This window comes from Periplaneta americana, chromosome 12 (assembly GCF_040183065.1).
Source record: "Periplaneta americana isolate PAMFEO1 chromosome 12, P.americana_PAMFEO1_priV1, whole genome shotgun sequence".
Lineage (NCBI taxonomy): Eukaryota > Metazoa > Arthropoda > Insecta > Blattodea > Blattidae > Periplaneta > Periplaneta americana.
The window spans coordinates 140,114,210-140,138,738 of record NC_091128.1 but is presented as its reverse complement, the minus strand read 5'-3'; the positions used below and the strand labels follow the sequence as shown (position 1 = coordinate 140,138,738).

Below are 24,529 nucleotides of genomic sequence, written 5' to 3'. Positions count from 1 at the left end.
AGATACTACGTTATGGAGTTCAAAATTTGAATGGTAGTATCGTGGACCATAGTTGTGCGAAATGATGGTATTGATTTATTGGACCTATCTTCATTAGAAAATCACCCGTATCTTCTAGGGTATTTATTTATGGATATACGAGCTTCTTAGAAAATAATATACAACTTGGATGGTATTGATTTTTGGGCCTAATTTCATTATAAAATCATCTGTAACTTCGAGGGTATAGGTTTTTTGACTAACGAGTATATTCATTAGAAAATCATCTTGACTTCGACGTATTGCTTTTTGGACATATCCTCTTTAAAAGTAGTTGTTCTTGTTCATTTTGGTTAATATTATCCCACTGGCAACGCCTGTAACCTTTCTAACATTCTGTATGATGTTAAGCTCAAGAAAATGTTTTGCTCATAGAGAAGAGCTACTTCTTTTTCTCTTGGATATTTTCTTCAAGGAAAACTGTACGCTTAGATGTTCGAAATAAAAAAATACATATTTATATCCTTTCAGGATAATATAATTTTTATGTTGGGGTTTATATTTCTGTGCTTTAAGAATATTAGTGTTCGCAGCAGATTATATCTATGAAGACCAATCTGCAGCAAGACGAAAGAAAAAAATGCTAAAGCATTAATATTACAAGAACCTTTAAATAGGTCTATCATATATCAAAAGCATGTATTATATAACGATCGCAACAACAATGGTCCTGCTTCACTTATTGTTAGTCGTTTCTTCAGTAATCGTTTCTTCAATACAGCCCACGTTTCTCTTCTCATTGGATTTGTATTTATGCACCAACATAGGAAATAAATTATTTCCCCTTTCTTTGTAAATGAGAATGTAGGTTATCAACAGTAATCTCACTAGAGGTTTTGATTTAGAGAAAAACAAAACTCGAGTGGGATTTAATTGACTATTACACGATTAGAAGAAAGTATATAAAGATTAGAAGTAACAAAGTACTCCAATACAATAAAATATTAATTGGCTTACGAAAATATAACTGTCTTCAAATGTATTATTGTACCATCTCAACATTACGCTAGATGGCAGTAGTGTTTTATGATTATGTTTTCTTGTTAACAGTTGTGCCAACTATGGAATCTTCATTGAACTCTGTGGACGGTTACTAGTCAAGAAGGCTTTGTTGATTCAGTTTCATTTTTATTAAAACATTTGCATTCCACTTCAATCATCCGGATCCCAGTAATGAACGTCACTTGACAGATGATTTTCAATAAATCTTAGTATTAAACAATCTCTGATACGTGACTATCCATAATATCATATAGCAGAAATTATAACAAACATAACCTAAATAATATAAACAAGTGTTAGAAAAGTTTTAATTAGGGGTGATGAAATAAACAAGAAACGTTTTAATTAACGATGATGAAATAAAAAATAAACATGAATAATTTTAAAAGAAACAATTATTTAAAGTACAATTTTCAAATTTGAATGTTTTAGTGGTTGGTGGTTCAGTTGATGTTATATTGGACGTGTGCGCACAAAAAGTGAACTCGTTGATGTACATGGTGTATCCCTCAACTTATTCAGGATTTGCGAATGGTACTCTTCATTTATTTGTAAATAGGGATTCAGGGAAGATGCATAGCTATGACCAGTGATCTTTATTAATTCTTGTTCTTGAATGCCAATGCGAATCATATTTGAAAATGCTGTGCATCGACTGGAGTGATTTGTAATTTTCTGTTTTTTGACGTCCAGATCAGTGCAGTTTGAAATGTTGGCAAACAAAGAAACAAATGCTAAGGTAGTGATAAAAATAAAATTGTGCGAAAAGCAGCCATGATTGGTTGAAAGACGTCCTTTCGTACCGTTTTATTGGTCAAAAGTAGTGTGACGTAGTAAAAGTGTAATAGTCATTGTAAAATGTTATATCCTCATTACGAAATTTACAATCTATATAACTGTATTCACAGGTCTTACAAATTTCATTTTTTGTAGTTGGCGAGGTTCTTTGTTTCTTATTAATTTATCCAATTTCACTACCTTATAAACACTGCCACAGGCATTCATGAGAATTTATTTTTTAATCTTACCTTTCTGATGAAGTGTTATATACCACACATGTTTCAAATTATTGATTTTATATTATCATTAATCTATAATTATGTTTCTGAGATCTTTTGCCGCTTATCATTATCAATACATTATATTATAATATATATAAATATTCTTATTTGTAAGCCTGGAAGTAGAATAAATCTAGACGGATTCATTGGTCACGAAGTGAAAGCGTGCTTGGGAACACAAAAGGTTCTTGAAGGAAGCTTTCGTGATCTATTTTAAGAAATTATCCGGTATTTGGCTGCGGAAAAAGTTCTATGGAAATTCTCAGACAAGATCGTCCTCGGATGCACACCAAATGGCGATTGATTTTAAAGACAATGCTATCGTAAGAATGGCTTCCTCCGAGAGGAAAGCGAAAGCAGCGTGTCCCGTGGTGTAGATTTACGGCACAAGAAAATACTTTCTCTGACTGAAGACTCCCAATAAAATATGTTGACCATTTCTCGCCCACATAAAAGTTTGTAACTAGCTAAACATACTAGTGGCCTAATTGCGCGTGGGCTTGTCAACTTTTATCCATAATAATCCGTCCATCTGTCTATTGAACCAACTCTGAGGCTAGATACCGGATTGCGATGTTTCACCCTTTCTGAGTTAAATTTATGGGTGCATAAGGTCATAGAGACACCATGGAGGAACAAAAAAAACAAAGCAATCCTCTTCCTAATAACAGCTGGCCAAGGAACTTGTGGGTGCTGCACTCTATCGATAAAGAACGAAAATACTTCTGTGGATACCAAATGGAATCATCAGCAAAGCAGATGTTCCCCAAGGATCAATATTATCACCATTCTTATATAATCTCTAGATCGCAGATATTCCAACCTCAGTAAATATTAAAATATATCAATGTGCAGATGATACAGCATTCACATCAACTTCGCAAACTCCAGACTTTTCTATAAACAAATTACAGCAATACCTCCCAGCACTAGAACTATGGCTTCAGAAATGGAAAATTAAACTCAACGTCGCCAAAAGTCAAGCAACAATCTTCACGAGATGTTATTCTAGACCTCACACAAATATCACTCTGCTTCAGACACCAATCCCGTGGACATCAACAGTTAAATACCTAGGAGTTACATTGGATTGTCGACTTACATGGCTACCACATATCAACACTATAATAAAGAAAGGTTATAGAAGACTCCATTTATTGTACCCACTCATAAAATCTGCTGCTCTCAATTACAAATTCAAAGCGAACATATACAGAACCCTCATTCTATCTGCTCTAGTCTACGCAGCTCCAGCATGGGCATTCATACCCAAAACTACAATGAAGAAAGTCAAAGTCTTTCAAAATAAAATCTTACGTATTATCCATGGAAGTGGCTGGGATACACGAATAGTTCAACTATGTGACGACCTGGAAATGAACACCGTTTCTACTACCATCCGAAATATGACAACGAAACTCTATCACAAGACCTCACTAAACACCAACTGGCTAATATACAACCTTGGTTCATATTCAACTACAACGGACAAATACCGAACACCCAAAAGTATTCTCACCACCATCTTTTAATAGTAACCAAGTCGTAACTACAAGTGAGGATTCCTCAACCTCTTACACGCCTTAGAGGTCTGAATCCTTCATACTCAAGACGCAGCTCACCATGCCAAACAACAGCTAAGAGGAAGAGTCGACCGACCGATACTCTGTCTCATCACAACAGAAGAAGTGGAATCATCAGGCAAATCATATGAATCAGAGATTACAGAAATGTTAGTGATTCCAAGTGAACTGATTCGAGCGGAAAGGGTTAAAGCAGAAATGTCCCGCTAATAAACCCAGCATGCAATTTTGCGTCCCTCCTATTCTGAGATATTGACACGGCTACACCATTCATCTTAGCAGAGCTAAGGTGATTAATTGTTAACAAGAAGGCAATGAACTGGCCTGTTTGATTCTGCCCTTGAAATAACCTACTCATGACGCAAACCGAACTGAAGCGAGTAATTAATTGTTCGCAACAGCTGTGTCACCAATGCTTGCAGAACAGACCGGAGCATTGCAAATCCACAACAATAACATAAATCATCTGTACAAGAAGTGTCTCGTAATGAAGTATATACTTAGCTATGAAATGGTACTTTTTCTCATGCGATATGTTTTCTCTCAATAGGCCTACTTCTATAAAAGAGAGCTTTAACTTGTATTAAACTTTCAGTGTTATTGTTACTCGTACATTGGTAGTAATGTCCTGCAATCTGAGATTAAATCCATGGCAGTCACTTCGGATTTTGAGGTGAAAAAGGTATTACTGAGTAAATTTTACTCTCGCTTCCCCTTCCATCACTTCGAAACTGATCATAATCGAACTATCCATCCTGCGTTACGAACTAATACCGAACATCTTTCGACGCATGCGCCATTTGAATACATTCTCAGAACTAGTTCGGGATTTTACATTTTTGGAACGTTTCTAGCACTGTTCTTCGACGGCCTTCGGAGTTTCTTCTCATATTAAAATTATAATTGTCTTCCGAACTTAATTAGTCATAAAATATATCACTATCACTAGAGACGAGAATTCCATGCAAATTCATGTTTTCATAGGAACATAGGACATAGCTCAAACTTAGTACTTACCTATTACATTAGTTTCTGGTTCCAAATATGTGTACTTTTTTTCGTGCATATTTGCATGTTTTGGTCTTTTTGGGGATAAAAACATGCATAATGCATATTTAAACAATTTTTAGATTAATCTTGCATATAATATACATTATATTCAGTTTAAATGCATATTTTAATGATTTTGAGTGGACACATCTGTTTCTCGATTTTTATGTTACTTATTTTAGCTTCAAGAATCAGGAGTGAAAAAGGAAAAGAAAGAAAGAAGTAAATAACAGAAAAAGGTTTATTCAACATTGCACCCATAACGTCTTGCGTTGTAGAGAGGTCATTCTCTGCCTACAGAAACATATTGATTGACAAGAACTGAAATCTCACAGAAACCAATTTAGAAATTATGTTAGTTGTTTTTTTTAGTAGGTTATTTAGAACGCTTTATCAACATCTTTGGTTATTTAGCGTCTGAATGATATGAAGGTGATAATGCCGGTGAAATGAGTCCGGGGTCCAGCACTGAAAGTTACCCAGCATTTGCTCATATTGGGTTGAGGAAAAACCCCGAAAAAAACCTCAACCAGGTAACTTGCCCCAACCGGGAATCAAACCCGGGCCACCTGGTTTCGCGGCCAGACGCGCTGACCGTTACTCCACAGGTGTGTACTGTTAGTTGTTAACTGTGCAAAAAAAAGTGAAGTTAAATAAGAAATTTGGAACAAAAATGAAAGTGCATATTTTAATGCATTTTCCGCTTGTTCTTGCATGTTTCATAGTTTCATAGTGCATGAATGCATGCATATTTTGGGATTTCATAATGTATGAAATTCTCGTCTCTAACTATCACCTTCCAAATCACTCATGATCGACTATTTTATACACAAAATTACATACGTTGCATATAAAAACGTTTCTCGTACGTATGTCTGATAAGTGCTTTGCCGACATATAGACATCCTTATCCTTCTTCCCTTGCTGTGGTGAGATACAGTGCATAATCATTGTTTCCATTATCTTTTCTTTTTCAAACCAACGTCTTTAAAATCAATTTAAGACCAGCCTCCTGGGCAGAGCTTCTGATGAGATCCCGGGTTCGATTCCCGGTTAGAACACAGGAATTTCTCCTTAAAGGTAAATGTTCGTGTGTCCGTCCATGGTTTGTAAATTAGGTTAGGCTTAGGTTTAAGACCTCTCCTGGCAATTCATCATCATCATGATCATGATCATGATCATGATCATCATCATCATCATCATCGAGGCAGTGTAATTCCGCCTTACAGGCACCCTAACCTCAGAAGTGGGTAACAAATAAGCATTGCCAGGAGAGACCAGAAATGTCAAACGACAAACTGGCGGCATTGGGTATTTAAAAAATCAATTTAATAATGCAATGATCAATGTTACTATTTTTTGTTGTCAAGTTTCTGTTGGTCAGAAATGGATGACATGTCGATGAATATTAGCATAAATTAATTGATGATGTTGGATTGGAGAAACTACAACATGCTTCAAAATTTAATTAATCCAGTGATTGATAATAAATTAAATTATTTGTCAACATGTCACACAGTTTTCGTAGTGAAGTCAATGCTCTTTAAATCTTAAGATTACCCCATACTTAATTATTAATATTTTTGTTAGTTAAATGTATGTATTAATTGGAGGAGTCCATAATTTTATTGTACCTATTTTTAAGAAGGGGGACAAGACTAAATTGTAGTAACTTTCGAGGAATATCACTTTTGTTGACGTCATTCAACATTTTGTCCAATATTCTTTTGAGAAGATTAACTCCGTATGTAAACGAAATTATTGGGGATCATCAGTGTGGTTTTAGCCGTAATAGATCGACTATTGATCAGATTTTTTTGTATTCGACAGATATTGGAGACTATAAGGGTACAATACATCAGTTATTCATAGATTTTAAAAAGGCATATGACTCGGTTAAGAGAGAAGTTTTATGGCTATATAACATTCTTATTGAATTTGGTATTCCCAAGAAACTAGTTCGATTAATTAAAATGTGTCTCAATGAAACTTACAGCAGAGTCCGTATAGGCCAACTTCTGTCTGATGCTTTTCCAATTCACTGCGGGCTAAAGCAAGGAGATGCACTATCACCTTTACTTTTTAACTTCGCTCTAGAATACACCATTAGGAAAGTTCAGGATAACACAGAGGGTTTGGAATTGAACGGGTTAAATCAGCTTCTTGTCTATGCGGATGACGTGAATATGTTAGGAGAGAATCCACAAACGATTAGGGAAAACACGGAAATTTTACTAGAAGCAAGTAGAGCGATAGGTTTGGAAGTAAACCCCGAAAAAACGACGTATATGATTATGTCTCCTGACCAGAATATTGTACAAAATGGAAATATAAAAATTGGAGATTTATCTTTCGAAGAGGTGGAAAAATTCAAATACCTTGGAGCAACAGTAACAAATATAAATGACACTCGGGAGGAAATTAAACGCAGAATAAATATGGGAAATGCGTGTTATTATTCGGTTGAGAAGCTTCTGTCATCTAGTCTGCTGTCAAAAAATCTTAAAGTTAGAATTTATAAAACAGTTATATTAGCAGTTGTTCTGTATGGTTGTGAAACTTGGACTCTCATTTTGAGAGAGGAACAGAGATTAAGGGTGCTTGAGAATAAGGTTCTTAGGAAAATATTTGGGGCTAAAAGGGATGAAGTTACAGGAGAATGGAGAAAGTTACACAACACAGAACTGCATGCATTATATTCTTCACCTGACATAATATGACATTTGAGATGGGCAGGGTTTGTAGCACGTATGGGAGAATCCAGAAATGCATATAGTGATAGTTGGGAGGCCGGAGGGAAAAAGAACTTTGGGGAGGCCGAGACGTAGGTGGAAGGATAATATTAAAATGGATTTGAGGGAGGTGGGATATGATGGTAGAGATTGGATTAATGTTGCACAGGATAGGGACCGATGGCGGGCTTATGTGAGGGCGGCAATGAACCTGCGGTTTTCTTAAAAGCCATTTGTAAGTAAGTAAATGTAAGGTATGAACTTTAAAAAAATGGGAAAGGTATTTACGAGTAAATTTGTTAGGACCAGGCCCTCGTCTTATAGATAGAAAAATAATATACCAGGCCGCGGTCTCTGAAAGGTTGAGAGCCACTGGTCTATTACACAATGGATTCCTCGGAATTTTAACCCGGATTTTCAGCGCTCTTTGGGTTCCACTAACAATGTATACTATAATTTTACATTCAAGAATAAAAAAGTTAATAAAAGTTGCTATACATGGAATGGAAAGAAGAAGGGAAAGTAAGGTAAATTACGACCGACGTTGTGCTCTCGTGACTCCTCTTACTACTTTTTAGGAAAAAAAAATATACAAAGTTGAAGGGGGAGGAAAATTTCGCACTGGTATCAATGTTCTTCGCAGTGCACGCACTCCAACCGTGTAACCTGGGGTGGCACCGTGAGGCATGCACGATTTTACACGTGAACCACGTCCGATGTTGCAAGATTCATATGAGATTACCCTCGTATCGTGCTCAAGCCAAGATTTGAAAGAACAGCCATGTGTGATAACCAGAGACCGGAACTTTGGCAGAATGCCTTTTTAAATGTGTTGAATCTATCTTCATTTTTAAAGTAAATCTGTACGAATTACACATTTGTGATTGAAACGTCACAGTTTTATGTTGCCCTTTTCTGTCTTTTTTAATATAAATGCCTAATTTACAAATTTTTTTTGTCTTTGATTATTTATTAATTTATTATTAAAAATTACCTACAGGTATATTTTAATTTATTTCTATAACCGCTACAATGAAAGTGACTTCACCGAATGTATATTATTGTTTTTTAGTCCGTTCATATTCTCTTTGCAACAATGAGTGCTGCCGTGCAAAAATGTATTGTCCTCCAACCAGGAGATTAACCGTGAAAGGAATGTGCTCATTATTGCGTCATCTATTGGAGCGAAGTACTGTCCGTTACTCAGGAGAAGACGAGCGGAAAGAATGTGACCTTGACTATCGCTGTTGATTATTATAAACATCGCTCAGATAAGCATCCCAGTAGCCAGGTTATTACTCGTGCAGGAAACATGAGTAACAATGCAAATGGAAATTAAAGCTAAGTTGAACAGAAGGAGACCTAATGTTTCCGCTTACTGCAGTACAAATATTGCACGTGTTGTCTTACGTTATCTGTTCACATCCCTTCCTCCTCAGTCCGCTCTCGTCTTCTCCTGAGTCACCGACAGTAGATAGATAATATTACCGTTATAACGTCAGTTTAAAAAACATGCGTTCTCCTGCATATGTTATTTCCTGTATGGAGGGATAAAAAGACCAGGAGATTTACCGTGATCTAATTTTGTAACTAGGGTAGTATAAATATGTGTGTATCAGTGTTATCGTTTGTGCTTTGAGAGTTAGACAATGAAGATGCGTGTACCCACGTGTGTGACCTTATGACATCAACATTCATTCACAGCATTACCCCGCTGCGTCTCATTCCCCTGAGACTTTCTCCTGTTTGGAATACAGTATAACAGTAAGCGTTTTAATTATCGCTTGTGTTTATTTGACAAGGCAACAATGAGTGCAGGTCTAACGTTATTTTTAACGGTTATTTTTCTTTCGGTTTTCATTACGATGTTGTTGTAACATGACCCCAGAGAATTAAAAAAAAAAGCATTTAGTTGTCATGTGCAACGAATAAGGCATTGCAATACATACGCCTTTAAAAAAAATTCATTTTTGTGTCAAGTACAACATTAACATTTTGTTTAAAACTTTAAAGTGATGTGTGATAACCAGGCTTCGAGACTTCGGACCCGATAGAGTAGTTCAGTGGGAAATCCGCATAACGGCGTACTGAGTATAATGGTAAAGCGTACAGTGGGTGGGGGTACTGTAGAATGAATTCCAATAAATACGCAAAGGAAAATGCTCCGGATTTGGAGGTTCTCACGAATAATTATTTGGTTTTCATACAAACCTATTTTCAAACTGTGTCTGAAACTATTACACGGTTAGAAAAGTCAGAACAAGAGATGCCAGAAGCCCTCAAATTAGTTGAGGAAATGACACAGAGATTTAATGAGACACCAAGTACACCGGTTACTGAACGTGTAAATCAGAAGTGGAAATCAAGTTTATGTAAAAATAACGGACATGGAACTTTGTTTAACATAAACAGCAAATTAGTGGACATAGAGTCACCCGAGAATAAAGGACTGTCTCTTAGAGATTGCAATGATGTTAGTTTTTTTTCGTTTTGCTCCTATCACGTCATGCGAAGTAGAGCGCAGATTTCTACAGTACAAACTTTGGCAGATAACCGAAAAATATTTACGTTTGAGACACTGAGAATGTGTCTTGTAGTACATTGCAATTCGGTACTGTAACTGCACTTCCTAAAGACGACCATGCTTATTTCCACCATTAACACTGTGTATAATTAAACACAAATGCTTATAAAAGACAGGGGAATAAATGCTTTTCACATTCTTTTGACATTATCATTGTGTAATGTATATTTACTTTCAGAATGTACATATGTGTGTGTTCCCCCATACTACCGTACTCTACTCTAAATAGCAACGTTGTTACCTCAACACATCTCTATCTACCTGCAGCGAATCATCAACCTATAGTGCATGCGCAGTAAACTTATTGTATCGGGTCCAAAGTCTCGAAGCCTGGTGATAACTTTAAAATGGTGTTAAGTTTTTATGCTACATTTCTTCACAAAAGGAGATTCCGGACGAGTGACACTAAAAAGCGGAGTGACTGCAGCAAACAGACGAAATATTTCAAGACTCTGTACAAGTTACTAGAACCCGAAAGCTGTAATAGAATCCTTTAATGCATTAAAAAGTTAAGGAAAAAAATTGAGCTTGCAGACTATGGCTGTTATTGCATATTATGAGCATGTGACCGTTGTCAATTAGGTATACATTGGAACTCCACAAATAGACGCTCACTCTCGTATACTTCACGATACAAGGTAAGTCAACGCATCCTGTCCCGCGCTGCACAGGGCTAACCAGTTGAACCAGTGCAGTAGTGTGCAGATACTCGTACACGTTGGCAGCAAGGCAGGGAACAAAAAATGTGTACTTATGTTGAAGCAGAAGTTACAACTATTGGAACGGTTCAAAAAAGGTGAATCAATCAGAGCCATCCCTCAGGAATTTGACATTTCGATCAGAACAGTGCATAGGATAAAGCAAAACTCATCTAATTACAAGGCATTCTGTAGTGATTATAAGAAGCTTTGTTATTATCAGTTGATTGTAGGCTGAAAACAGCTTATTTTGTGTAATTTCCTAAATTTAATCAATAGGGATGATTTATGTTCTCTCTTGAAGGACACCATTTTAATAGTAATATGCTTTACAAGAGCGGTATGTTGAAGTTTTCATGTTCGAGGAAAAGTTTGATAAAACGAAACGTAGTTGAGCTTTTTTAATTTCCGAGAATTGAAAGAAAACATACCGCTCGTGTATCGTACATTATTTTGTGCGAAGATCGTTTATTACATACCTGAAAGAGGAATTTCTAATTAGTTGCAATGAAATTTCCATCTTGGTTTCTGTTCAATGACGGCAAATTTGCGAAACAAAAATATCTATCTTCAACATTGTTGCTTTAAAATGTTTTCTGTGTTTACTATACTCCAGCAGGCCGTGATATACGTCTGTATTTTTTTCCCCATTCTATCATTAGTCTGGAATCTTGCTGATTTTTTCACGGCTTCCTTAACGTTACTTGCATCACGAATGCAGTAACTTTAGTGGAGTTGTAGCGTTTACTTAATTTTTGCAAATATTTAAAAACAATAATTAACAGTGCAATTTGGGTGAAATTGCAGTGGTAAGTTTCCAATTTATAAGTATTATTATATTGAACGTCTCTAAAAATAATATGTTAAAAGCCTAAAGCAGTAAAATCAATATGTCACTTAAGCGGTAAGAAGAGGGAAATTGTTATGTGTGTTAGGTTGGGAATACTGAATGTGGAATTTTAGACTTTCCGCGGATTGGTTTTGTGCGGAAACCAAGCAAATACGCACGATCTCACACAAAATAATTTAATACACAAACACAACTATTACAAGAAATGCTCAATAAGTTTTTGTAGCTTTATTCTTTTCGGCTCTAGTCAACAATAACAAAAATGAAGGTTACCAGGCGACGATAGAAAAGAAAAGATGCGAAAACAAATGAATGCTCTTTCATATTTAAGTATCAAAATATAGGGGTGCCATTTGAAATTTCAAAGTGGGAGTGGCTGGGGGTGGGAGGTGAAATCTAAAATGCAATCAAGCCTTGTTTAAGACTTCCCCCTTGATATCTAAATTTACGTGTTTGTTTGGTTTAAATTAAATTCAATTTAATTAACTAGTTATTTAGAGTGGGAAGTTTTGAAATGAAAGCCCCGTATGTAGATATATTTAGACAGTTTTTCCTCTAGGAGTTTGTTTTATGTTTTAGATGTATCACATATATTATACTTAATCACGGATTTATTTTGTTATATATTTTGCATATACTACAATATGTTATTTAAAATTATAAACGTTAATTATTTATGTTTCGGTCCGCACGCCATAAAAACATTGTGCAGCCCTTATGTTTACCATTGTCCGCAGTACTCCGTAGACAGACAGAGTTCGTACCTCGTCTCGCACACGGACCATTGCTGTGTCTATTTGTGGAGTTCCACTGTACCATTATTTTAGGGCCGAACCAACTTTAGCAGACTCACACGGATCGGAACCACTGTTTTCAGGTGCCAGGGTTGCGGTAATATACCCATTTCTTTTATCACATGTGACAGTTCTCCTGATAAATCTATCACCCATGGGATTAGCGATAAGCTGACGACAGATACCCACTCTACATTGATCCTCTTCAGGTGTCAATTCATGAGGTAGAGATGCACAACTTCTGTATGATTTTCCAAGCATCTTAATGTGGAGACGTGTTGTATCTTTTGAAGCACCAAGTTTATCGGATAACAAACCTCGCTAAAGTGTTTCAAAACCATAGAATCTAATGATCTTTATTTTGGAGATTAAATTAATTCCTTTTCACAACACACTCTAACTAAAATTTTGCTCCAAAATCGGCATTAGCTACTTATGAGACAGTAGCTGTATATCTTCTCCAGCCGTAATCAATAATTAATTAAAGATTGTCAAATTATATTTATTAACAGAAAAACGCAAATTTCAATGTATCTTATGTATTTGCGCAATGGTTACAGACCTCGAATTTTAAGACTCGAATAGAACAGGTTGCACCCTATATATATAAGCTATTCCAACTCAAATCGAACCGAAATATAGAGAAAATTGACCTTACTACAATTTCTAAATACAATGAAACTTTTTTGTACGTAGAGAACTGTGATACAATGCTTTGTGAAAAGTTTGAGGCGTCAGAACTTCATAGTGTTTAAATTAAAAATATTTAAATTTATTGTATTTTCATAAAATTAGCAACTTTAAACTGTTGTAGTTCCGAAACCCTTTCACCCAATGATCAAAATCATGGTTTATTTTGATGCTGAGAAATTAAAGTTTATACTGACATATAAACAGATTGTCTTACTTTTTATGGAAATGGAGAAATTTAGATTTTTCCTCATTAAGACGCCTTTGCCAACGAAAAAAAAATATTTTAAAAATATATAGTTAGATTCCGCATTGAAAGTACAAATAAACACATATTTTTTACTGATGGTATGTTGATAAGAAAGTATTGAAAATATCAAATAAAGAAAATAAATAGTACGCGCGTGAACTAACCAGCTGACTGTGAGAAGGGAGATAGCTAAGACAAGCAAGGCCAGGAGACAAACACGTGATGTTTCGTCTAGTAGCGCATAGCTGGGCTTGCTTTATCACAAGTTTTTATAAACACAGGAGTAAAATGACGCCCAACGCTCGGTTATCTTCAGTTCTCGGCCAGTGCGTGCGGTACTGCGCCATTCAAGTCCAGGCGTGTGAAAATAATCTATTTAATACCCTCGAAACTTATTGCCATACCACTAAGCAAACAATGCCGAATCCCTCTTAATAATGCAAGGTTTTTTCTCAATATATATTTTTTTTTTTTTTACATTTTTACAAATGGGCAAAAAGCCTAAAAGCAAGTAAAATCAGATTATCTGTCTCTCTGTGTACAATAAAAATAAGGATTACTTCTTAACATAACCTACCAAATGTCAGCTTCAAAATGAGCTCCCGTTCAATGTTCTGCAGTAAATGGTTCCAGAGTTCTGAGCGCTAAAAGAGGATGTTTTTATAAAAATAAGCTAAATTCGTCGCTCAACAATACGAAAACCGTTTGACTTTCGATAGTACATTTTTGAAAATGCACTCTCCTCAGCGAGGTTTTTTACTGATCGATTTCATATGGAATAGCCCATATGCAATACGAGAAACTCTGGAGTAATGAAATTGCCTAAAACTAGGTGCATTAAAGAATGTATGTTTTAACCTACACTAAACGAACCTAAAAATTCTAAGTCTACTAGCACTCGGATTTTTTAGACTCGAATAGGATAGGCTGCAACAATTTTGTGTCAAAATCCCTGAATATATATGCAACACGAGAGACTCTCGAGCGGTGATACTACCCAAAACTAGGTGCATTAAGGAACGCATGTTTCAGCCTTTGCTAAACGAGCGTAAAAATCGAGGTCTGAATGGCAATAAAATAAAAGTTTTCGCAATAACGCTTGTACGTTCGGTAAATTTACTTGTCGCGCTCATTTCTTTCTCTCGCTCAATTGTTTACTATTATTGTCAAATCGTTGCCATTATTTCTCCTTAATAACAGAATGGAAGACATTCTGTAAATCGTGTTTTTACGTCGAGATCTAGAAGATGCAGAGAACATTTTGTTGATGCAAGTGCTTCCAGAAGAAAGAGCGACATCCCAATATGTAGGTAATATTAAATCTCAAACCAGAAGTCATAGTTTCACCACAACATTAAGGTCCATGTTATCTCCATTTGAATAGTCGCTCCGCTTATTACAACAGCGTATGACAATTCTGATTGGCTCTACGATTAATGACGTCACGAAAATGTTAACGAATTACGGACGAGTGGAATGTGAAAAAACTCTGGTGACGGTCATTTTATCGGTTATTTATACACGCTGTATTGCTTGTACTGTTATTTGGCGTCAATGGAACTTGTGACATTGAAATGGCATTTTGGGGAGAAAAGTCAAGGTGTTCATTTGACTACAACTGAGGAAAGCCTTGGGGGGAAAAAATCTCAACCAGGTAATCAGAACAAGCGGAATTCGAACCTACGTCCTTGCAGTCCTTCTCACTACCCTTAGAACGCTACAGTTGCTATAACGGTATGATGATGATGATAATGATGATGATGATTATGATGATGATGATGAAAAGAGAAAGATGAGGAAGAGAAGAGCAACTAAGATGAAGTTAAGAAAGAAAGAAAGAAAGAAAGAAAGAAAGAAAGAAAGAAAGAAAGAAAGAAATTTGTGGTCGCTACAAAAGTGATTTAAAATCGTTCACACGAAGAACAGAATTCCGTCCCCGCAAGTAAAGCCAGTTTGCTGTGAATCAATGACGACATCGAGGAGGTCGGGAAGAAATGTCTCTCTCCTGAAATGCTTGTACGTAACTTAAAGCGCTTCCCCTCCTTCCGTATACAGCCTTAGACAAAAATAGACCCAATATTGAACAAGGGGGTTCGAAGAGAACGAATATAACTTCCCACTACTACTTTCAGTTATAGCGATGTAACGTTTTCAATCCCTTTCCCACCAGAATAACGAATTATAATCGAAATATATTCTAGAAGACGTATGTATGTATGTATGTATGTATGTATGTATGTATGTATGTATGTATGTATGTATGTATATGTATGTATGTATATATGTACTGTGGGGGGAAGGTAAAATTTGATAGATCGACATGAAGGGTTATGTGAAATGGTGGAGTCATATTTATGGTGGACAAAACCATGATGTGAAGTTTTTTCTAGGTATTCTCCTCTTTTCACCAACATTCACCTCAATTCCCCTATGATTACCATATCCGTTTCGTAAATTTGGTATTTTCTGTGTTTTTTGGCGTCAGAGCGGCCGTCCACTGCAGTAGATGTTCCTCGCGATTTGTCCAAAGATTGGTAGATGGCAGTGGTGGTGAGTTTTAGACGACTATTTCACTATAAGGGACACCGAAGCCCAGACAGATTACTGCTTGCCTGACGCCCTCTACGACGATCGAGTGGTAATAATGCTGGACATTGAATCCGAGGGTCGCGGATTCAAACCTGGCAGAGGGCGATGAATTTTAAAATCCTTAACATACCTTCCTCCAGGAGAAAATGAAAGCTGTGCACTTCGATATGCGGCACATACTCGCAGTAGTATTTAACTTAACCACACTTTCAACTACACAGGTCATTCAGCATCGATATTTGACGTAGGTGAGAAATGGCACACAAATTTTACCTGGAGCTCTCTCAGTCATCTGCTAAACTTTTAGGAATTGTACTGGATCCCAAGTTATCCTGGGCCCCACATGCTCATTATGTTTGTACTAAATTCTCAAGAGTTATTTATTTATTAAGCAAACTGAAATCACTGGTGCCTAAAACATATGTAAGAAGTGCTTATTTTGCCTTCTTCAATAGTATAATAACCTATGGTATTTCTGTATGGGGAAATAGTTCTAGTGTATCTAATGTTCTCCTTCTGCAAAAAAAAAAAAAAAAAAAAGCCTTACGTATTTTAATTTGCTGAAGGTAAAGAAAAATTTATCAAATTATTATCATAGATCTGATCATCATAATTACAATACAAGATACAATTTTCAATTGACAGAATCTAATGTTAGACTGGAAACAACTAAAAAGCAATTTATGTTCATGGCAGTATCTCTGTTTAATAGATTACATAAGTCTGCACACACTGTTAACTATAATACATTCAGGAATGTTTTGATACGCTGGATGATTAATCATCCCTTTTATAGTATTAGTGAATACTTTGAGTCCTCTGTTAATAACTTATGTTTTTAATATAATTTTATTCACTCTGTTTCGTTTCTATTATGACTATATCCATAGTATTTGTATAATACTCATGACTTTAATAAAATCTAATCTAATCTAATCTAATCTGTTTTATGTGCCGTAAATCTACGACACTGGCCTCTCAGCTTTACTTTCCTTTCGCAGGAGCCACACTACGAATTCTATTGTCCTTGGTTGGATTTAAACACGCCAAAGTACACCACAGAAGACGACTTTTCTACATCACGTAAAAACTCCAAGTCTCTGGTAGTGGACCCAAACAAAAATTTGCTTCCTACTATAGGGAAGACCAGGTAACTTGATACCCTAAGGGTGAAACCTAACCATTTTTCCCCCATTACTACAAATGCTAGTGGATTATGGTGATTTTCTAGTTTGAAGGTTGAATTTTCTTTTGCCAACTTCGTTTCGAATTTCGATACTGACAAATACTATAAATGGTAGTGATTTTGTAACCGGTATGTTGGCAGCTGAGGCAAATATCGACAATATTTGCCGGTACTGGAGTTCCATGAAATTAAAATTGTACTAGATTTCTCAGCCGGTTACTGGAAGATAGTGAAATTCGAACTTATTAATAATTAATTAATATTAGTATTAATATTAATACATTATAGTTATGTTATGTGTTGCGTTGTGGTTATAATTCAAGAATAGTCAGATAAGTACGAATGAATATAATATACTTGGGCGTGATAATGCACGTGGGTAATGGATAGAAATATTATTTCAAATTTTAATGAATTTCTTTCGTGTTTAGATTTTTATTACTATGTCAAAAAAATGAAATAATGTTGCAGTGACTCCTCCAAGGAAGAAAATGTGTGGCATTCAGAGTACGCTTCAGAAATCTGTAGTTCACGTGTATAATGAGTTGAAGAAAGAAGGTAATGAAGAAGGAATTATGCTAACGGAGACAGCAATTACAACCAGAATAGGACAATTATTAGGAGTAAGTATTCTTAAGCATACATTTCAAAGTGGTATTCAGTTTTAGGAGTTTGCACTAATAATTTCATGATTGTGGTCAAACAAAACAAATTTTTAGGTTAGGCCTAATGTTTAATCAAGTCAGTGATTTTCATATTGCCAAACTAAATACATTTAAGATACTGTAATACTGCAGTAGGTGATAGCTTAAATACATTTACAAATTAGACGAACAAGTAATCAAACAGCACGAAAGTAAATTTCCAGTTTTCTCTTTTGGTATTAAATTAACCGTTCAGATCACAATTTACATGCCACATCGGCCGAAGAAAATACAAGTCATATTGTAATTATTAACTTGATATTGCAGCAAATATTACATGAATGTTGGCCTGTTATGGTGCTTAAAAATAATTCAGTTTTATATAATAACTATATAACATACTCTATAAAGCATAGGAACGTTGACTCTGGCTGAATAATTTATTCATGACTGGTCTAAGTAATATTAAATATGGTGTTTCTTCAGAAAAGCTACCCCACCCAAAGTACTTGTTAAGATATAACACTCGAGAGGATGAGGACGCACTACTGGGAAACTAACCATTTCTCTTCGTCCTGGACCTCTCGCATGTTATATTGGTAATTAGCAACAAGTTTGAGGGAGGGACTACAACAATGCATTAGAATATACAGGTAAGTGTCAAAGGATTTTTGTGCTGAAAGTATTTGTGGCTGTGCACTAAAACCACATGTTCATCACTATGTAAATATCACAGAAATCAATTAAACAAAATAAAATTATGCCTTCTTTGGTGTAGCTTTTCTGGAGAATTACCTAAATATTAGCCTACTTAAACCTATCGTAGACCCAACCTAACATGTTGATCATTTTCTATTCATATAGCTGTAAATGTTGGTATTATGCATGAATTTTATGATATAACAATTTTTAGAAGTATTATGTTATTGTTTGTTATTACAGCTTGGCTTAACTACAGCCACGAAAGTGATCAATTCACACAAGGGGACCCCACTCGTGACACTAGGAAAACATAGACTACGTAAACATCCAGTGACTGATGCTGATGATTTTACGGAAGATGCAATTGCGAGATTTATTTATGACAAGTTACATAAAGGTAGGGAAGTTACAGGAATTATTGTGTTGATTTATGCAATGTAATTCTGATATTAGTCATAGGCCTATGTATAAAAATATGGCATAATTTTCATTTACTGTTACAGGGGAAGTACTAACAGCAGCAAAAGTTCTGGAACATATGAATGATGATTATGAAACATATTTATTTAGAGTATCCTTATCATCGGTGAAAAAAATTTTGAAAGAGATGAAATTTCTATGGAGCAAAGGGGATCCTTATACACATGTATGAGAAAGTGATGTTATTCGTTTTTAAGAGAATATATAAGAAATGTGGAGCGTGAGAACCCTAAACCCGTAGTATTCTTGGATGAGACTTGGATTTTTATGAATGGTAAATTTCAATGTATTGTGAGACATTGAGTGATTGAATTTTTTACTAACAAATAGATTAACACTTATGTGGAATATGAAATTGCAATTAATATAGGCTACTAGTAATGAATTCAGGTGGGAACAACATGTTTTGCAATTAATAGTTTCATATTATAACTAGAGGTTAGTTATAAAATTCTTGAACGGTTTTCCTGTCTTTAAAATTTTTGTGTCTCTTAGAGTGTCAATGTGAATTGCTTTTCTCTCTCTGTTTTTTTAAGTATGATCACCCACTTATTCATGAAATAAACCAGGTGAAGTTTCCAGTGACATGAATGGTGTTATTCATAGACCAACAAATGAGGGTGGAAGATTAGATGCCGGAACGAAAGGTGGATTTATACTCGGTAAGTTATATTGATTTATATTTTACGTAAATTTGGCAAGAGTAATTTTTTAAATCAGGGTACAAAAATATAAAAATTGGTGAATAAATAAAAACGTGGGAAAGCCTTTCACCAAAGAGGATCTCATGTCATGTCATGTTATGTTATGTTATGTTTTATTTTCTTTATTTAAATGCTGTGAATTCATGTGACGTAATTATATGCCCAGGTATAATTTTTATTGCAGGTGCTGATTTAATTTTTTCATGCAATTGAAAGAAAAGTCAGGACTACCATAGTGCTATGAATAGCCCTGTAGTTGAGAAGTGGGTGCAAACACAGTTGTTGACCTGAGAACATTAGGGCAATGCGTTATTGTCATGGATAGTGCTGCATATCATAGCAGACTTGTGAAAAATCAGCCAACAACAAAATGGAGGAAAGAACAGCTACTGGTGATTGCAACTGAATATAATAGATTTGTTGTACTAAATGATAAGAGTTGTACTAAATGATAAGAGTTGATGGTGTGAAATCACCTTTTGATATTACATTGCAATATTAATTTCCATACTTTACAGTCATTATTATTATTATTATTATTATTATTATTATCTTTACTACTACTACTACTACTACTACTACTTATAGATGCTACTTTTTTCTTTCAGGTGAAATTGAATCTACATAAGAATCCTAAAACAACAGAGCCTTGCCAATTACTGTTCTGAAGCTGCCTTGTCTTATGTGTTGTGTCTATATACAATTAATTCTTTCAGTTTTTTTTCCCCTTTAATGTAATGAAGTTGTTGGTTGATTGATACCAAGTGTTCAGCAGTTGATGTCATTTGTTATCTTGCACTCCAATATTTAACCAGATGATTGAAAGCTGTGTAAAGTTAAACAGTCAAGACAATGATCCATATCTTCATTGAGATTTCAGAAATGGCATGGGGAGATTCTGAAATATCAGTTCTTTGTAAATATTTGAGACAATCATGGCCTGTGATAATATGAGTACTGCCACTGTAGATTTTCATAGAAGTTCAGTTATTAAATTAGGTGTATTATTTTTACTATGTATTGTACTATATTTTTGTTTCGCTTAATTGATGAATTATATATGCTGTAAATTGAATAGTAGACTGTAGGTCTATAGCTTAACTGATGAATTGTATGTGCTGTAAATTAAATAGTAGGCTGTATACCACAAGTGATGAATTGTTTATGCTTGTAATGTGAAGTAATTTGCATGATATTTATTATCAGTTTCTGTATATTTCAACTGATTGAATTGTTTATACTTTTAAATTGAATTAACTTGCTTGCTATGTATTATATTTTATAGCTTAACTGATGAATAATTGTTTAGGTTTGTCAATTTAATAATCTGAGTGCCATGTACTTCATATTTTTAGTGGAGCCACCAATGTAGCTTAGTCAGTAGACTCGTTGGCCTGCAAATTCAGAGCTGCACTCGAGGGTAGTTTGGATCCCCCATTTGGTCTGATTAGTTGGTTTCTTCTGAGGATTTTCCTCCATCGTGGAGCAGACGCCGGATGGCCTATTGCAATTTTTTCATTTGCTTTAGAATCATTCCGATTTTTGTTACCACATTGTCATGTTCTGATCTTGTTATTCTTTTAACAGTGTGGTAAGATGCAGGTATAGATAACCTTACAGTAATTTTGCTACCTTTCAGCTACCTCATTACCTCCCACTCCATAAAGTTCATGGATCCACGGAAGTACCAGTCGTCGATGTAATTCGACCATTTTGCTTAAAATATTAAAACACTGTAAAATATTGAGATTTCATGCTGTTACGTCCATTACTGCAGCAAGAACATCTGATTTTGAATCTGATAGTATGACAGCCTTCTCAGATTTATGAAGTCGATACTGGAGATTTTGTAAGCTTAAAAGTGTATCTAAATTTTCACTATCAAAATTAGTCAGTGTTTGAAGTTAGTTAGTTAGTTAGTTAGTTAGTTAGTTAGTTAGTTAGTTAGTGGCGTTTAAAAAGGGCGCGTCAGCTACTATGGCTATTTGCGCCCTTATCTAAAATCTTTCACTAAACACAAACACAATACAATAACCAGAATGTTTAAAAAGCTAAAAAGCGTTGTCACGGTTAAAATGGGGCAAACAAGTGTTTGAATATAATTCCCTGTAAAAGGGAATATACTGGTATTGTACTACAACACCACTACATCTATGGCTTGGTAAACAGGATCCATCTATAAAAAATACTGTATGTAGTCACTCACTGACCAGATCATTTATCGTTTCTAATGATTTTTAAAATGTCTGGAGAAGTATCACATTTCTTAACATCATCTGTTAAAGTTAACTTATATACTATTCATTTTGAAATAACTTGGGATTGTGTTTTATTAGTAAAGTTTCCCTTAATTGAGCAAGTTTGAGTTCTCCAAGTAGAGTCAAAAAGTCTGTTGGGATTTTGGCTCAGTTTATTAATATTTGTGGACTGTGATTTTTTGTTCTAGACAACCATATTATCTGCAAATGATGAGATTATCATAAGATCTATTTCTTTAGTTAGACCATCGACATTAATATTGGAAAATGTATTCCTGAAAACAACAATGTGGGAAGCCCAGATGAATCTGTCTCTATTTACATATTTGTGACAATGAATCAAATAATCAAGTCACTGACCCAGTGTAACACTTTATCATGGACACCCTAAGTTTGCAATTTCTTAAGTGATTTATATCTACAGAGCCATATGATCCTTGAAAATAAATTAAAATTGTTAAGTTGTTTTGTTTTCTGTTTAAAATATCTTTAATATCTTGACTAAAATTTAAAATCTGTCCATTTGTTGAATGCAATTCTCTAAAGTCAACCCAATAAAATGAAAGTTAGTTACTAGATTCCAGGAACCAATTCAATCTATGAAATCATCTCTTCCATAATTTTGGCTATCATACTAGTAAGTGGTATCTGTCGATAACTCGAAAAGATATTAGTTGAATAATTGCTTTTCAAAATTGATGTTATGATAGATTTTCTCCAGACAGATATTGTATTTTAGATGAGATTACAAGATAAAAGTAGTGAGTTTGCTTGTTTGCCAACATGTTTAAGAAAATCAGCATGAGTATTGTCTGGACTTGGAGATGTTTTGGGTCTTATGTTATTAAATTAATAGTAATATTCAGTTCTTGATTAAATATTGTTATATAAAGTAGATAGTAGATTTAATATTTCTTTCAGTTTTTCCTTAATAGTCTGACGTACACAGATAAAACTAACAACCACACCACCAACTAATCTAATAGAAATTAAAATATAATTAAATGTAGTAAAAGTAATTAAAATTATAAATACACGTAATAAACCATAACCCCCTAATTTCAACAATATACTATTTTATTCCCTTTCACAGCTTGTAGATAATTATTAATTATAGTTATTACTTATTAGCATAATATTTATTGAACTTATTGGCTATTTCACTTCGTTTGAAAGATGTTATTGTGTACAAAAAGCATTTTTTGATGATCGTTTCATGCTGTATGTTGTGTATAAATCTATGATTTCTGGCCATCTGTTCTGTGTAATCCATCTTTTGTATAGAATTAATAAAATATTCTTTTGGTAGTAATTATTTTATTAATTGAGTATTTAATTTTCACCAGCTCACATTTCTTGAATCATTTGCTTTTTCTTATTTAAATTTAGGACACAAGAGCCAAAAAGAGACTTCACAGTTATGTATCATACATTTTTTCAATGACAGACGTGGAGTTGCAGAAATAATAAGTGTAAGTGTAGCATTATTAAGCAATTTACAAACAAATGAAATCTTTAAAAAGGTATCTAGAAGTGAAATTACTTATGGCTTTTAAGGACCAAAATTATTTTTGTAAGTTGATTTATTATTATTTCAGTTTTAGCATAGTTGTATTATCCATTTCCTTACTAATTTCAAAAGATAATCAGAAGTTCATTCGAATTCCAACCAAAAGTCAATTGGTTATTAATTTATCTACCTTTAGGAAGTACAGTATATGTACGCTGGAATCTTTGAAGTGAAGTGACAATAATTTAATTGGTCTTGGAACAGATTTGATTCTTGAATATTATATACTATACTTTGTTGTATATTTACGTCTAGTAACCTATTAATGCTAATACTAATAATAATGTAAAGGAATAAAAGAATAGAACATAGCAATACATTTCTCATTATTATTGAAACTATTTAGAATAACCTTCCAACATTAAGGTAAAGTACGGTGAGTAAAGAAGTCATTCAGTACATAGGATCGTGATTTTACTACATGTGGTGATATCTGGTAACAGTTGGCAACACTGACAAGGCGGAAATATTTGCTGTTTGGGAACTGAACTTACGTGATCCTCACTATACCATTACCACTACCACTAACTTACTTTTTCTTCTTGATAGGAGGGAGGGAGGGAACATCCCACGCACTACGACCTGGGGTCTATTGTACAGCCCCCCCAAATGGTAGAGTTGCGTGCCTATCGATTCTCTACGCGCATCGACCTAACCACTTGAGTCCCTACAGCCAACAGAGTCCATGTACCACTCCTGCTTCGGCAACCCACCTCCAAGGCTCCCTTAACGGTCCGAGGCGGAAGTCCTCCCCCGAGAAGGTCTGCCCTGGGTTGCGCCGCAGAAGCTATCCATCATCGCATGGATACAATCCACGGAGGCCTTTCGACAGAGCCAGCAGCTTCGGAGGGCCGCCTGTAGAGCGATCTGAATGCAAGGATGATGGAGGAGGAAAGGTGAGTGGGGTTCCAATCGCCTGATAAAGTTGCCTGATATTCATCCATAGGAGTGAGGGAAAACCCCCGAAAAAACCTCACCCAAGCAACTCGTCCCGACCGGGAATCGAACCCGGGCCAGCTGGGTTTGGAGTTAGACTCGCTAGCCCCTCAGCCACAACGGTGGA

The 24,529-nt window shown here is 35.1% G+C and overlaps 1 protein-coding gene and 1 long non-coding RNA gene across 3 annotated transcripts in view; one reads left to right on the top strand and one right to left on the bottom strand.

Annotated features, from left to right (window-relative positions):
* LOC138710940 (headcase protein-like) overlaps window positions 1-24,529 on the bottom strand; it is a 658,198-nt gene that overhangs the window by 221,026 nt on the left and 412,643 nt on the right. The gene's annotated exons all lie outside the window — the stretch shown is intronic.
* Window positions 17,234-23,220, top strand: LOC138710939 (uncharacterized). Its single transcript, XR_011335328.1, has 6 exons — window positions 17,234-17,731; window positions 18,695-18,851; window positions 18,958-19,208; window positions 19,471-19,596; window positions 19,823-20,030; window positions 20,247-23,220. It is a non-coding gene; the product is annotated as an uncharacterized lncRNA (long non-coding RNA).